This window comes from Scyliorhinus canicula, chromosome 14 (assembly GCF_902713615.1).
Source record: "Scyliorhinus canicula chromosome 14, sScyCan1.1, whole genome shotgun sequence".
Classification (NCBI taxonomy): Eukaryota; Metazoa; Chordata; class Chondrichthyes; order Carcharhiniformes; family Scyliorhinidae; genus Scyliorhinus; species Scyliorhinus canicula.
In genome coordinates this window covers 13,227,074-13,241,247 of record NC_052159.1, presented here as the reverse complement: position 1 = coordinate 13,241,247, position 14,174 = coordinate 13,227,074, and positions in this window count along the sequence as shown.

Sequence of the window (14,174 nt, the reverse complement as noted above, 5' to 3'; positions counted from 1 at the left end):
ATAATGATGAAAGTAAAAGGATAAGGGTCTTTGCTTCAGATGGAAGTCCAGCACCCCTTCCTTCAGTCTAGACTTTCAGTTCGAGATTTCTGCTTTCAGTCTGCAATGGCTTTCACTGTAGATTCATCCAGGTTCTCTGTAGATTCAGAAATATAGCAGATATGCAGTTTTTCTGAAGAAAGAGAGAGAGAGAGCGAGAGACTCACACAGCTTCTTCTCTGAGTGTCCAGGACCAGACCGTCCTTTCCGTGGTTCTCGGAAAACCGTCCCACTTGGGCAGCACCCAATCACTGCCTGTCACCGGGCAGAATACAGCCCTTTGCCGATTTATTGGCTAGCAGCCAACCAATCAAACCCAATCCTTCCATTCTCTCTTGGGTGCCAGAAAGTCTGATTGCTGCTGTTCAACTAGCTCAGTGTACTATTTTGTAACTTTTGAGTTCCTCACTTCCTCTGCTCGACTTAAAGGGATATGTCCAATCAACATCCATGGATCAACAGTCATAACTTCAATAAAGAAAATAAATGAGAAATAAGGGTATCAACAGGAAAGGCCCTTACGGCATGACAGGAAAATAGATCAACCATCCACCTAGCACCTGTGTCTGGAGTAATAAAACTGTCAATCACTGACTAATGCAATGTATCGTTGTGTGAGACTGAATGTACATTTGAATTTCAAAGGCTGTCAAGTGATTTGAAGCCATTTGAAGTGTACTTGGCTCATAGGGAAGCCCCTGACACTTGTAGAAGTTACTGCTTTAAACACCTCTGACTGAGGCAGCTGATGTTAGGGAAGGGTGAGGGGAAATGCAGTGATTTTTCACTCTACTGCCTGGCCTGTTCTTCAGCTTTCAGGCAGGGGTAAATGATGGGGGCCTCTGATGGAGGATTCTGATGGGGGTCTCTGATGGGAGGTCTCAGATGGTGGGGGGGGGGGGGGGGTCAGATAAGCTCTCTGATGGGGGTCTCCGTTGGGTGCTTCTGATGGGGTTCTGATGGGGAGAACTGATGAGGGTCTCTTTCGGAGGCTATCTGATGGGAGTCTCTGTTGTGGGTCTTTGTGGAGGTCTGATGGGGATTTCTGATGGGAGAGTCTGTTGGGGGAACCAGGAGATGTAGTATACTAGTGATGGAACCATCAATTCACCAGACACATGTTTCCGATATGAATCTAGGCTTTAATCGACTTACTACAGAGCCAGCCTGTTACCCGTTGATGAACTCTCTGTCCGTCTGTCCGGTGGTCGAATTGTCTGCTGTGATCTGCGGAGCACTGGGGTTGCAGCCTCTTGCGGTGGCTGGATGGGTGTTGTGTGCTGGGGTACGATGGCGGACTCCAGGGAGGATTGTATCCGAGCTTCATACTCTCCTGGTTCGACCGGGGACTGGGGGCGCTGGGGGCTGGCCGGCGCGGGTGCGCGGAACTGGTGGAGCGATCTCGCGGGCTCAAGAGCACGAGGGGGCGGCAGCATGGGGTGTAGGGAGAGAGGTCCTTCTGTGGGTGTAGAGGGGGCGCTGGATCCGGCGGGTGCCAGATCCCGGAGGGATACCGTGTCCTGACGGCCGTCAGGGAACTCGATGAATGCGTACTGGGGGTTGGAGTGGAGCAAGCGCACCTTTTCAACAAGGGGGTCGGTTTTGTGCGCCCTGACGTGTTTCCTCAGAAGTACGGGGCCCGGTGTCCTCAGCCATGCCGGAAGTCAGACCCCCGTGGTAGTGCCCCAGGTCTGGATGTATAGAACTGCAGTTTTCACTCCGCACAGATGGGGCAGTCCCTGGTGACCGCTTTTACCTCCTCGTTGGAGAAAGGTAGATTTCGGGCCCTGATGTAGTGGACGGGCCGGGTGACCCACGGGTGGCAGAAGTCATTGTGGATGACTTTCAATCGGTCAATCTGCGCGCTGGCGCATGTCCCGCGGGATAGGGCATCCGGCGGCTCGTTGAGCTTCCCGGGTTGATACTTAATGTCGTAATTGTAGGTGGAGAGTTCGATCCTCCACCTCAGAATTTTGTCGTTTTAAATTTTGCCCCTTTGCGAGTTGTCGAACATGAAGGCAACCGATCAGTTTCTGAGATTCAGTTTCTGTGCCGTCTGGAGAAAACGGTGGAGGTTGGCGTCGTGGTCCTGCTGGTCATAGCCGCAGATGGTGACATTGTCCAAGTACGGAAACGTGGCCCGCAGCCCGTACTGGTCCACCATTCGGTCCATTCCTCGTTGGAACACCGAGACCCCATTAGTGACGCCGAAAGGGACCCGGAGGAAATGGAAGAGGCGGCCATCGGCCTCGAATGCCGTGTAGTGGCGGTCCTCCGGGCAGATTGGGAGCTGGTGGTATGCAGACTTCAGATCCACCGTGGAATCATCAATTCACCAGACACGTGTTTCTGATATGAATCTAGGCTTAATAAGAGTGGCGCGCAGAGTTCGGGCAAAACGTAGAGTTTGAATTTAGAGTAGCTAGCGCCTCGGATTGTGAGTGTCGCGGTGGTGCGCCCCTGGATCTTGATGGAATGGGAGCCTGAAACGAGCGAGATAGTTTGCTGCACGGGGAAAACGGGGAGCGAACAGCGTCTTACCAGGTCTGGATGTATGAAGCTTTCAGTCCTCCCGGAGTCGAAGAGGCAGGGCATTTTGTACCCGTTGATTTGGACCTCTGCCATCGAATTTCGCAGATGTTTCGGGCGTGATTGGTCCAGAGTGACGGCGCTGAGTTGCGGGTAGTCGGCGGCTCGATCAGCTGTGCTGGAGTGGCCCCGTGATGACTGCCCTCTGAGTTCATAGTCGTATTCTTCCGATGAGTTGTCCAAGCGCGGATATGCAGGTCGGGCCCTTGGATCGCACGTGGCGGGCGGCGAGGAAGATGGCGTCCAAGATGGCGGCCCCCATGAGTCGCACGTGGCCGGCCGTGTGGTGGAGGTTTGCCAAGATGGCGGCCCCATGGATCGCACGCGGCTGGAGGGGGCGGAGTCGTGGCCCCACGGGCCTGCGGGTGAGGGGAGCGATTACTTTGTGCCGCTGGGGAGTTGGAAGCAGGGGCCCTTTTAGCGAGGCACACTCTTGCGTAATGGCCTTTCCGCCCGCAGCTGCTGCAGGTAGCATTGCGGGCCGGGCAGTGCTGCCGCGGGTGCTGGTTCTGGCCGCAGAAATGGCAGGCTGGAGCAGCATAGTGGCTGGCTGGAGCAGCATAGTGGCTGGGCGGCTGCGTAGCACAGGCCTGGGGGAGTCGCTGGTCGGGGGCCCATGATTGGGTCGCGGGGTCCGCGGGGAACGAGTTAAGGCTGCGGAAGGAGACCTCCATCGTGGTCGCAGCTTCCACAGTTGTTTCTAAGTCTTGGGCCCCCTTTTCCAGTAATCGTTGGAGCACATAATTAGACCTGAGGCCAGCTACAAAAACATCAGCAAGTTCTCTGTGTTCAGCCGCGGTAACCGCTTGATAATTACAGTCATTGGACAAATTATTGAGTTCCTTTGGAAATTCGGCGAGTGATTCGGTAGGCTGCTGGCGGCGAATTGTGAACACATGGCGTGCGTAAACTTCGTTAATAGGCCTTACATATATCTTATCGAGTACCGCTAGCGCTGCAGTATATGAACCGGCCGAGTTTAGTTGTGTAGAGATTCTGTGGCTCACCCTCGCGTGCAGTAGACTCAACTTCTGTTCCTCTGTCGTTTCGGCTGTGCTCACTTCTACCAGGTAGGCCTTAAAGCACCGCAGCCAGTGGGAGAAGATTTATTTTGCTTCTGCATCCTGTGGGTCGAGTTCCAGGCATCCAGGCTTGAGGGCCGATTCCATGATCGATCTTGACTGTTCTTAAGTAGATTAAATTGATGGAACCATCAATTCACCAGACACGTGTTTCCAATATGAATCTAGGCTTTAATCGACTTACTACAGAGCCAGCCTGTTACCCGTTGATGAACTCTCAGTGAACTGCAGGTTGACTCTGGACAAGGGTATTTATACAGCAGCACTAGGGGGAGGAGCCATGGGTGGAGCCAAGGGTGGAGCCCTGTACAAGCTCCTGAGCATTCCCAGAGCTACTCCCCCTAGTGGTCAGGTAACACTACTGCGCTTGCAAAGACATAGTATGAATTATCATATTACATTCACCACAAGTAGTATTTCCAAAAACATTCAATAAGGTGCCAAAAAACAAGCTCAATGTTCAATATTGGAGCTACATGGAATTGGGGTTAATAGATTGCAGGCTATAATTTATCTGTGGAATGCCACAAGGCTCAACGCTGGGACCTCAGCTATTTACAATCTGTATTGATGAGTTACTCCAAGTGACAGAGTAATGTATCTTAGTTTCAGAGAGTGTAGGAGGCTGGACTATTGAATCATTTTAAGCTAGATTTAGATTGAATCATAGAATTCATGCAATGCAGAGGATGGCCATTCAGTCCATCGAGTATGCATCGGCTCTCTGAAAGAGCAGGCTGTCTGTGCTCACTCCTCTTTCCTATCCCCATAACCCCATCTAACCATTGGACACTAAGTGGGCAATTTATCATGGCCAATCCACCTAACCTGCACATCTTTGGCCCAAGGGAGGAAACCGAAACACCCAGAAGAAACCCATGCAGACACGGGGAGAACGTACAAACTCCGCACAGACAGTTGGTCAAGGCCGGAATTGAACCTGGGTCCCTGGCAATGTGAGGCATCAGTGCTAACCACTGTGTCACCGTACCACCCCAGATTTTTCATAGAATCATAGAATTTACAGTGCAGAAGGAGGCTATTCGGCCCATTTAGTCTGCACTGGCCACCCACCCCATCCCGGTAACCCCGTAACCTCAACCAACGTTTTTAGACACTAAGGGCAATTTAGTATTCCCATCCACCTAACCAGCACATCTTTGGACTGTGGGAGGAAATCGGAGCACCCGGAAGAAACCCATGCGGGTAGAACGTGCAGACACCGCACAGACAGTGACCCAAGCCGGGAATCGAACCTGGAACCCTGGAGCTCTGAAGCCATTGTGCGACTGTGCTGCCCAACCACTGTGCTAACAAGTGAGTCAGAGGTCGCCGGAATGTGGAGTAGAGAACGCAGATCAGCTATCAAATGGCGGAGCAGGCTTGAGGGGCTGAATGTCCTCCTGCTGCTCTTAATTCGTATGTTTGTGTACAAATTGCTGACAATGCAAACTCTTGAGGAAGACACACACGTCGTCTGAAAAGAGAAATAGTTTAAATGAGTGGACAGCAAGGTGGCGGTTGGAGTATAATGTGAGGCAGTGTGAGGTTATTCATTTGGGTCTCAACGGATAATCAGAATGCTTTTCAAAAGGCTCAAATCCTGCAAGTGTTGATTGTCACAGGATCTTGGATGCACCCGTACATGGAAAACAGAAATTTAGCACCGAGGTACAGCAAATAATTTAGAAGGCAAATGACATGTTGGGCTTTATTGCAACGAGATTGGAGCACAAGAATAAAGATGTCTCGCTACAATGGTAGAGGGCTTTGGTGAGATCACACAGAGAAAACCACGCACAGCTTTGGTCTTCATGTTTAAAGAAGGATATATTTACATTTGAGGCAGTGTAGTGAAGACTGGTTATTGGCGCAAGAGAGTTGCCCTATGTTGAGAGACTGAATAAATTAGATTTATATTCTCTGGAGTTCAGGACAATGAGAGGTGATTTCTTATGCAGGATTATGAAGGGGCTTTACAGGATAAATACTGAGGTGTTGTTTCCCCAGGCTGGGAAATCTATAACACAGAGTCACATTCTCTGGCTTTGGGGATGGTAATTTAGAATTGAGATGCAGATAAATTTGAATCTTTGGAATTCTCTAACCTGGAGTGTTGTGGATGCTCCATCGTTGAATACGTTTAAGTCTGGGAGAAACATATTTTTGGTCTCTCAGGGAATCAAGGGAATTTGGGCGGCACGGTGACACTGTGATTAGCACTGCTGCCTAATGGCACCAGGGACCCGGATTCCATTCCGGCCTTAGGTGACTTTCTGTGTGGAGTTTGTACGTTCTGCCAAGATCTGCGCGTATTTCCTCCGGGTGCTCCGGTTTCTTCCCCCAGTCCAAAGATGTGCAGGGTAGGGTGATTGGCCATGCTGAACTGCCCCTCAGTGCCCGAGGATGTGAAGGTTAAGTGAAGTTACGGGGATAGGGTGGGGGAGTGAGCCGAGGTAGGGTATTCTTTCAGAGGGTTGGTGCAGACCCAATGGGCTGAATGGCCTCCTTCTACACTGTACGGATTCTACAAGGAGCAGGTTAGAAAGTGGAGTTGAAGCCAAACATCCGCCCTGTTCATACTGAATGAGGGAGCAGGGTAGAAGGGATGAATGGCCTTTTGCTCCTATTGCTTATTTTCTACATTCTATGACACCAATCTCGAAGTTGATTTTCTCATTTACATCAACCTCACAGATCATGCCTTCTCTGTGTCTGAAAGGGCTTTGTTTGATTGGAAAGTGCTGTTGTTGCTTGGACAAGTATGCACGGTAATTCAATAGGAGGAATGCTCGAAAACTTTGAAGAGAGCCCAATAGGGGAGCCATTTCCTCAAATATTCTTTGATGGCCAGAGGTGGAGATAATGTGATTTTTTTTAGGCATGGCAAAGATATTAAAATTTAATGCTTTTTGTCCTCGGCTTACCATCCCTCTCGCAGCATCAACTGTGCTCTGTATTTCCAAGTTTGTGCCTGAGGGCCTTGGTTTATTTTATTTTTCACACAATCGCATTTCTTTCTCTCTGTCTCTCACACACATTCTGCCTCAGCAGATTGATTGCAGTTGCAACTTAACAATCCATTAAACCAGGAGTGTGTGTCCTTTCCTAATGCGCATGTAAACTTTAGTGAACTTTGGAAAGTCCTATATTCCTCACCTTTCCCTCCAAGATAGCCAGATATGTAGTGTTGACAAAGAATATAAGAACAAGGGACGGCATTCTCCCATCTGAAAGCAGAGGGAATGGGACAGTTCAGCGCCGACGTTTCAGTGCCGCCGTTTCAGCGCCGACGTTTCAGCGCCAGGACTTTTCAGCGCCAAATATTTCAGCGCCAAATATTTCAGCAGCAGGACGTTTCAGCACTCATTCATTCAGAAATCATTCTTGAGTATGGTCACAGGTATGACACAGGTATACCAGCTTTTACACTTAGTTATTTGGTTGTTTCATCGTTCTAACTGTCTTTAGATTTTGTTGGAGTTTTATTATGATTACTGTTTAGATAATGTCAGAGTTTTGTTAACAAGTTTTTATACTTATTTAATTATTTGGTAAATTTCTTTTGGTAAATTTGGTAAGTTCCATATCTTTAAACCCATGGCTGAATCAGTGAAAAGCAAGCGAGGCAGAGAGAAGTTCTGTCATGAAGGTTTTATATATCGTTTCGACAAAGAAAGCAAGAAACAAAAGCAAGTTAAGTTTTGGCGATGCCATGAGGATGGTAGGTGCAAGGCCCGCATTCATACGTTAGAAAGAGAGGTGATCGAAAAGATCAACGAACATACTCATCCCCCATCTGCAGTTGCTATCGAAGTGGAAAAGGTCATAACTGATGCGAGAGACCGGGCTGAAAAGACTTGTGAGCCTCCAAGTACGATTATCAACAAGTGCATTGAAAAAATGTCCATGGCAGGTATGGCACAGTTACCAAACAGGCAGGCAATGCGAAAAATTATTCATAGAAAACGAGACGAAGTTAATCAGGTCCCCGATAATCCAAGATCGATTCAAGAACTTCAGTTACCTCATGAATACATGATGTATAAACCCACCCCAGAAACCGAGGAAAATTTCTGTTTAAAGGATAGTGGTACGAACAACGAACGGATTATTATATTTGGGAGAGAGAGTTGGTTAGAACACATGGCAACTTCCACGACTTGGTATGCTGACGGAACATTTGCGGTAGCACCACACCTATTTTATCAAGTTTATATCATCATGGTTAGGAAAAATAACGGAGTTCACCCTGTATTGTACGCGCTTTTACAAAACAAACAGTATGCGACCTATATGATGTTGTTTGCGACGGTAAAAGAGATGATTACAAACGCAGGACCTGCCATTATCAATTGTGATTTTGAACGCGCTGCTTTTACCGCCATGAAAGACTCCTTCCCCAATATAGAAGTAAGAGGCTGCCTTTTTCATCTGTCTCAAAATATACTTAGGCAGATAAGTGGTTTTGGTCTCATGCGTTTATATAAGAGCAATCCCGATTTTGCATTACATTCGAAAATGATAACTGCCCTATGTTTTGTGCCAGTTGACGACCTTGTGGATTCTTTAGCAGGTAATTTACTGGAGGAGTTAATTCCGGTTTTAAACTATTTCGAAGACAATTATATCGGCCGTCCTAATCGCCGAGGAGCAGGCAGACAAAGTCCTTTATTTCCTACCGAGATGTGGAATATGTATCAAAGAACATTAGATGGGGATGACAGAACAAATAACTATGCTGAGGCGGCCAACAGGAGATTGAAAAGTGAACTGTTAATGTCACACCCAACTATCTGGAAGTTCATTGATGTCCTTAAGCATGTTCAAAAGGGAAGAGACGAGCACTTCGCGAAACTTTTAGCTGGCAATGAACCTCAATTAAAATTACTTAAATATAGAAAAGCTGATGAGAGGATATTGAAAATTGTTTCCGAATATGGCAGCAGGAATGAAATTGACTACCTTCGTTCAATAGGGCACAATTTAACAAACTAAATGTGTTTTTTCCAATGAATATCCAATGAATGTCCAATGAACTTTCTTTTTAATGATTGATTTTATGAACTTACAGATTTGTAAATTGTTTTAATGTACTGTTTTTGGATCTTTATAAGTGGATCTTTTACAATAAAAACATTTTGTTAACGCTTGAGTTTTGTTTCATTTTATGAACTTACAGATTTGTAAATTGCTTAGTGCCAAAAAAAATTCTGTCATAACTATATGACAACATTGGAGAATTTTTTTTTTCTGGCGCTGAAATGTCCTGGCGCTGAAAAGTCCTGGCGCTGAAACGGCGGCGCTGAAACGGCGGCGCTGAAACGGCGGCGCTGAAACGGCGGCGCTGAAACGGCGGCGCTGAAACGGCGGCGCTGAAACGGCTGCGCTGAAACGGCTGCGCTGAAACGGCTGCGCTGAAACGGCTGCGCTGAAACGGCTGCGCTGAAACGGCTGCGCTGAAACGGCGGCGCTGAAACGTACCGCACCCGAAAGCAGAGTGTTGACGCCGTCGTAAAAACTGGAGAGTTTAACGACGGCGTCATCGGACCGCTCAGTGTAGCGATCCTCTGCCCTACAGAGGGCCACTGGCACTGGAGCGTCCCACGGCGCTCCAGCTGCTGATACCGGCGTTAAATGGGTGCCGCGGGACTGCGCATGCACACTGTGACCGCCGCGCATGAGCGGTAGCTTCCTTCTCCGCACCGGCCCCTATGCAACATTGCATAGGGCTACAGGGGCCGGCGCGGAGCAAAAGAGGCCCCCACCAGGAGAGGCCAGCCCACCGATCGGTAGGCCTCGATCGCGGGCCAGGCCACAGTGGAAGGCACCCCCCCCCCCCCCCCCCAGGGTCGGACCCTCCCTCCCCCCCACCAGGCTGCCTACGACAGGGTGGACGCCGAGGTCTCGCCGTGTAAGACCAGATGTGAACAGCGCTAGCAGGCCTCGGGCTTTCATCCCAGGTGGAGAATCGCCACGCGGCCCCCGACCGGAGCCGCGCCAGCGCCAATGGCGCCAATTCTCCGGTCACCGGAGAATTGGCGGACCGGCAGCGCGCATCGTGCCCGGCCCGGCGATTGTCCGAACCGGCGTGGGCTGAGAGAATCCCGCCCAAGAAGTTTGAGTCAAAACAAATTTATTTTACACTCCTAACTTTGATGAGGTTCGCACACTTTACTGAGTAACAGATACTAAACTAATAATACTGAATCTGTAATACAGTAATGGATATTCTATCTAACTAATAAACTACACTATGACTTGACCGCGTGCGATAACTCTATGATCAATTCTCACACTGTTCTCCGAAGCTTCTCATCATGTTCTCTTCAGCTTCTCACAGAATTCCTAGAGATGCTGTCTTATATACAATGAATTAGTAACGCCATCTAGTGTTTGATTTACACATAGTGTCAGACGTTAACCCTTTACTACACTGGCACTATACATATCATTACAGAAAGTGCATGCAGCAGGAATTTTTTGCGAGGGATTGTGGTGAATGTGATTCACACCGGATTATAATCTGTATATACATGTGCCTATGTTGTAAGTGTAGTTGCACTACCTGACCACCAGGGGCAGTAGCTCGAGAATTGTGCTGGGCTTCTCCCTTGGTTCCGCCCAGGACTCCTCCCCCTGGAGCTGCTGTATAAAGATCAGTGCCACATGGTCAGCCGGCCAGTTCACCGAAAGTTCAATGGCTAACCGGCTGGCTCTGTTGTGAGTATATTAAAACCGCTATTCTAATCCTACAAGCACGTGTCCGTAGAATTGTTGGTTCCAACAGGGATATAAAGAGAAATTAATGAAAGGAAGACAATGCAAGAGAGAGAAAGAAAAGAGAGCGAGAAAAAGAGAAAGGTAAAGAACAGAAGAGAGAAATAGAGAATAAAATGAAAAAAAAAATGAGAGAAAAAGAGGTAAATAAGTAGGGAAAGGGGAAATAAAGAAATGAAAGAATAAAATAGATAGACAGACCGAGAGACAAATAGGTAAACAGGTGGAAGGGCAGACGGACAGACAGACCACATGTAATAAAGTGCCATTACAATTAAAATGTGCGAAATGCTGCAACCAATTTGCATGCAGCAAACTCCCGCAAACTGCAGAGTATTCATGTTCAGGACTTCTGATTGTTTAATGCCATTGGCTCAGGGGGTTAATACACTCAGAACAACTTCATGTCCATCAATCTGACAGAAGCTGCCAGTGTGGCACTAAGAAGATGCCAGGGGCAATGTCATGTCCTTGCCTTGCCATGTCCTTGAGCACCCAAGGGCGACACTGGTCTCTGGGCCCCAGCATGGTCATCTCACCGGTTGGACAGCGGGACAACAGATTGCCACCGGCGTGATGTCAGGCCGGCGGGAGGGGGGGGGGGGAATATTGGATGTGCCTGGATGATACGGCATTATAATTCACGCAGATTGATGTTAATCAGGTTCGTGCCCTCACTGGGCGTGAACCTGATTGCGTTACCAACATGGGGGGGGGGAGAATTTCATTGACAAGCAGGGGGAGTAGAGAATCCTTCCGCCAGCGAACAGCGCGCCGCCGTGAAACACGCGGCCAGAGGGCCGGAGAATCCCGCCCCTCATTCTGGGATCTCCCTGCAGCAAATTCCGTTCTGGTTTTCTCGCGGCCAAAATGGACTTTGTGCCCCTGGCCAATGGGCCAGGAAAATCCTCCGCCGGGTCTTTTGAATAAGAGAGGGTAGAATGCAGGAGTTTTGCCAGGATGGTCTCAGAACCAAGTGGCACAGAAGGATCTACTCAGCCCATTATGTCTGTGCTAGCTTTTTCAAACCGCTATTCAATTAGTCTCAGGCCGGGTGTTTGCCTGCCCCGCACCACCGCGTCGAGATCTCTGATGGCCGAGGATGCCTGTCATTGGCCACTGGTGGGATCGAGCAATTCCGCTGAAGTCAGTGGCCATTTACGTTGCTCGACGGCAGCACCAATGGGGAACCCACTACGCCAGTTTGGTGGAACTGGAAGGACCAGTAAATCCGGCCCTTGCTCTAGCACACTCTCCCCATAGCCACTGCAAATTTCCTCTTAAAGTGTTGGCTTGCTGACTTACTAATGTCTTGATTAAATAAGTTTTGGAAGCGGCACTCTTACGAAAGCTGAAGTGCACAATCCTGGATAATCACTGACTGAAAGACTGATGGAGATGTAAAATTGCCTGGGCTTCCTGCATTGCTGCTGTAGAACTTTTTAACTTGAGCTGGGAGACAATTTGGAGTGAGGCTTATCAAAGTGACAAAACCAATTTTCACTTTTAAGCAACGGGGTTAAACCATTCATTACTGTGTGCGCTCACAGAGAAACCCTCGCAACAGATATCCGCTCAGTGGGGACTGTGGCAGATTGTTCCCAAAACTACCAGACAATCGAGCGCTCTCACAATTAGAATCAGTTGCTTGAGGGAATGTGAGTTTGCAACTTATCTCAGAGGTAGATTTTTGAAATAACCTCAGCAGATTGTCAACACGCTTCTGAGGAGGGAGTTTGAGACTGAACTTTGCACAGTTACATCGACAATCATCTGTCTCTGCCTCTCATGAAATGGAATCATAAACCACAAAAGGAATTTAATCCACCTGTCCTGTATCTAGAACATAGAACAGTACAGCACAGAACAGGGCTTTCGGCCCTCGATGTTGTGCCGAGCAATGATCACCCTACTCAAACCCACGTATCCACCCTATACCCGTAACCCAACAACTCCCCCCTTAACCTTACTATTAGGACACTACGGGCAATTTAGCATGGCCAATCCACCTAACCCGCACATCTTTGGACTGTGGGAGGAAACCGGAGCACCCGGAAGAAACCCACTCACACGCGGGGAGGACGTGCAGACTCCGCACAGACAGTGACCCAAGCCGGAATCGAACCTGGGACCCTCAATCTGCTTCTCAATTATTCCAAACTCCTGTTCTCTTTGTCCTGAACATTTGTTTTCTTTGGTTACTTGTCCGAATCACTTCTGAAAGATCCTGTCGAATCTTCTTCAGCTCCCATTTAAGGCAGTGCATTCTATATTTTTAAAACGTTTATCACTATCTCGCCTCTAGTTCTTTTGCCAATTAATTTAAATCTGTGTCCTCTGCTTACCGCTCCTGTAACCACAGCAACCAGCTTCTCTCTACTCCGCCCAAAACTCCTCACCGTTTTGAAAACCTCCACTATGGCGGCATGATATCACAGTGGTTAGCACTGTTGCTTCACAGTGCCAGGGTCCCGTGTTCGATTCCTGGCTTGGGTCACTGTCTGTGCGGAGTCTGCACATTCTCCCCGTGTCTGCGTGGGTTTCCTCCGGGTGCTCCGGTTTCCTCCCACAAGTCCCGAAAGACGTGCTTATCAGGTGAATTAGACATTCTGAATTCTCCCTCAGTGTACCCGAACCAGCGCTGGAGTGTGGCGACCTGGGGATTTTCTCCCCGTGTCTGCATAGGTTTCCTCTGGGTGCTCCGTTTTGTTTCCTACTGTCCAAAGATGTGCAGCTTAGGTGGACTGGCCAAGCTAAATTCCCCCTTGGTGTCCAAAAAAGGTTAGGTGGGGTTACTGGGTTACGGGGATCGGGTGGAGGTGTGGGCTTAATTAGGGTGCCCTTTCCAAGGGGCGGTGCAGACCCGATGGGCTGAATAGCCTCCTTCTGCACTGTAAATTCTATGATCTGTGAAATTCATTGCAGTGTTAATATAACCCTACTTGAGACACTAACAAATATTATTATTCTTTCATCAAGATTAAGAGGAATCCAGGATTAATTCTGTTTTCTATTGAAATCAGGAATACCCTATTTCCAAAACTGAAGCTAGAAATATGTTTTTGTTTTGTTCCCTGGGGCATACGAAGTTGTCAAACTGATTAACTTGATATTTACAAAACAGTGTCAGACCCAGTACTGCAAGATGGATACTCTGGTACGTATGTACCAGGCGTCGTAATGTGGCGACTAGGGGCTTTTCACAGTAACTTCATTTGAAGCCTACTCGTGACAATAAGCGATTTTCATTTTCATGTCTACATCATTGTTATCAAAATAGTGGTGTTGTGTTGGAGTTCCCTCAGAGGAGCTGGTTGCTGTGGTGACATACTCTTTTACATGCATGTTGTGGTCTGGAGCTATGGAAAGTGATGGTAGATGTTCCAACATTCTTTTCTTCACATGGCTGAGCAGGAATCTCTCCCACTTCCCGTCTGCCATTGGCATGTGTTGGAAGGATTGGTAGGATTCCTTTCATTCATTTACAAGGGTCGCTGGTTAGGCCAACATTTATTGCCCATTCCTAATTGCCCTTCAGAAGGTGATGGTGAGCTGTCTTCATGAACCGCTGCAGTCAATATGCTATAGGTACACCCACAGTGCTGTTAGGGAGGGAGTTCCAGGATTTTGACCCAGCGACAGCGAAGAAACAACGATAAATTTCCAAGTCAGGGTGGTGAGTGT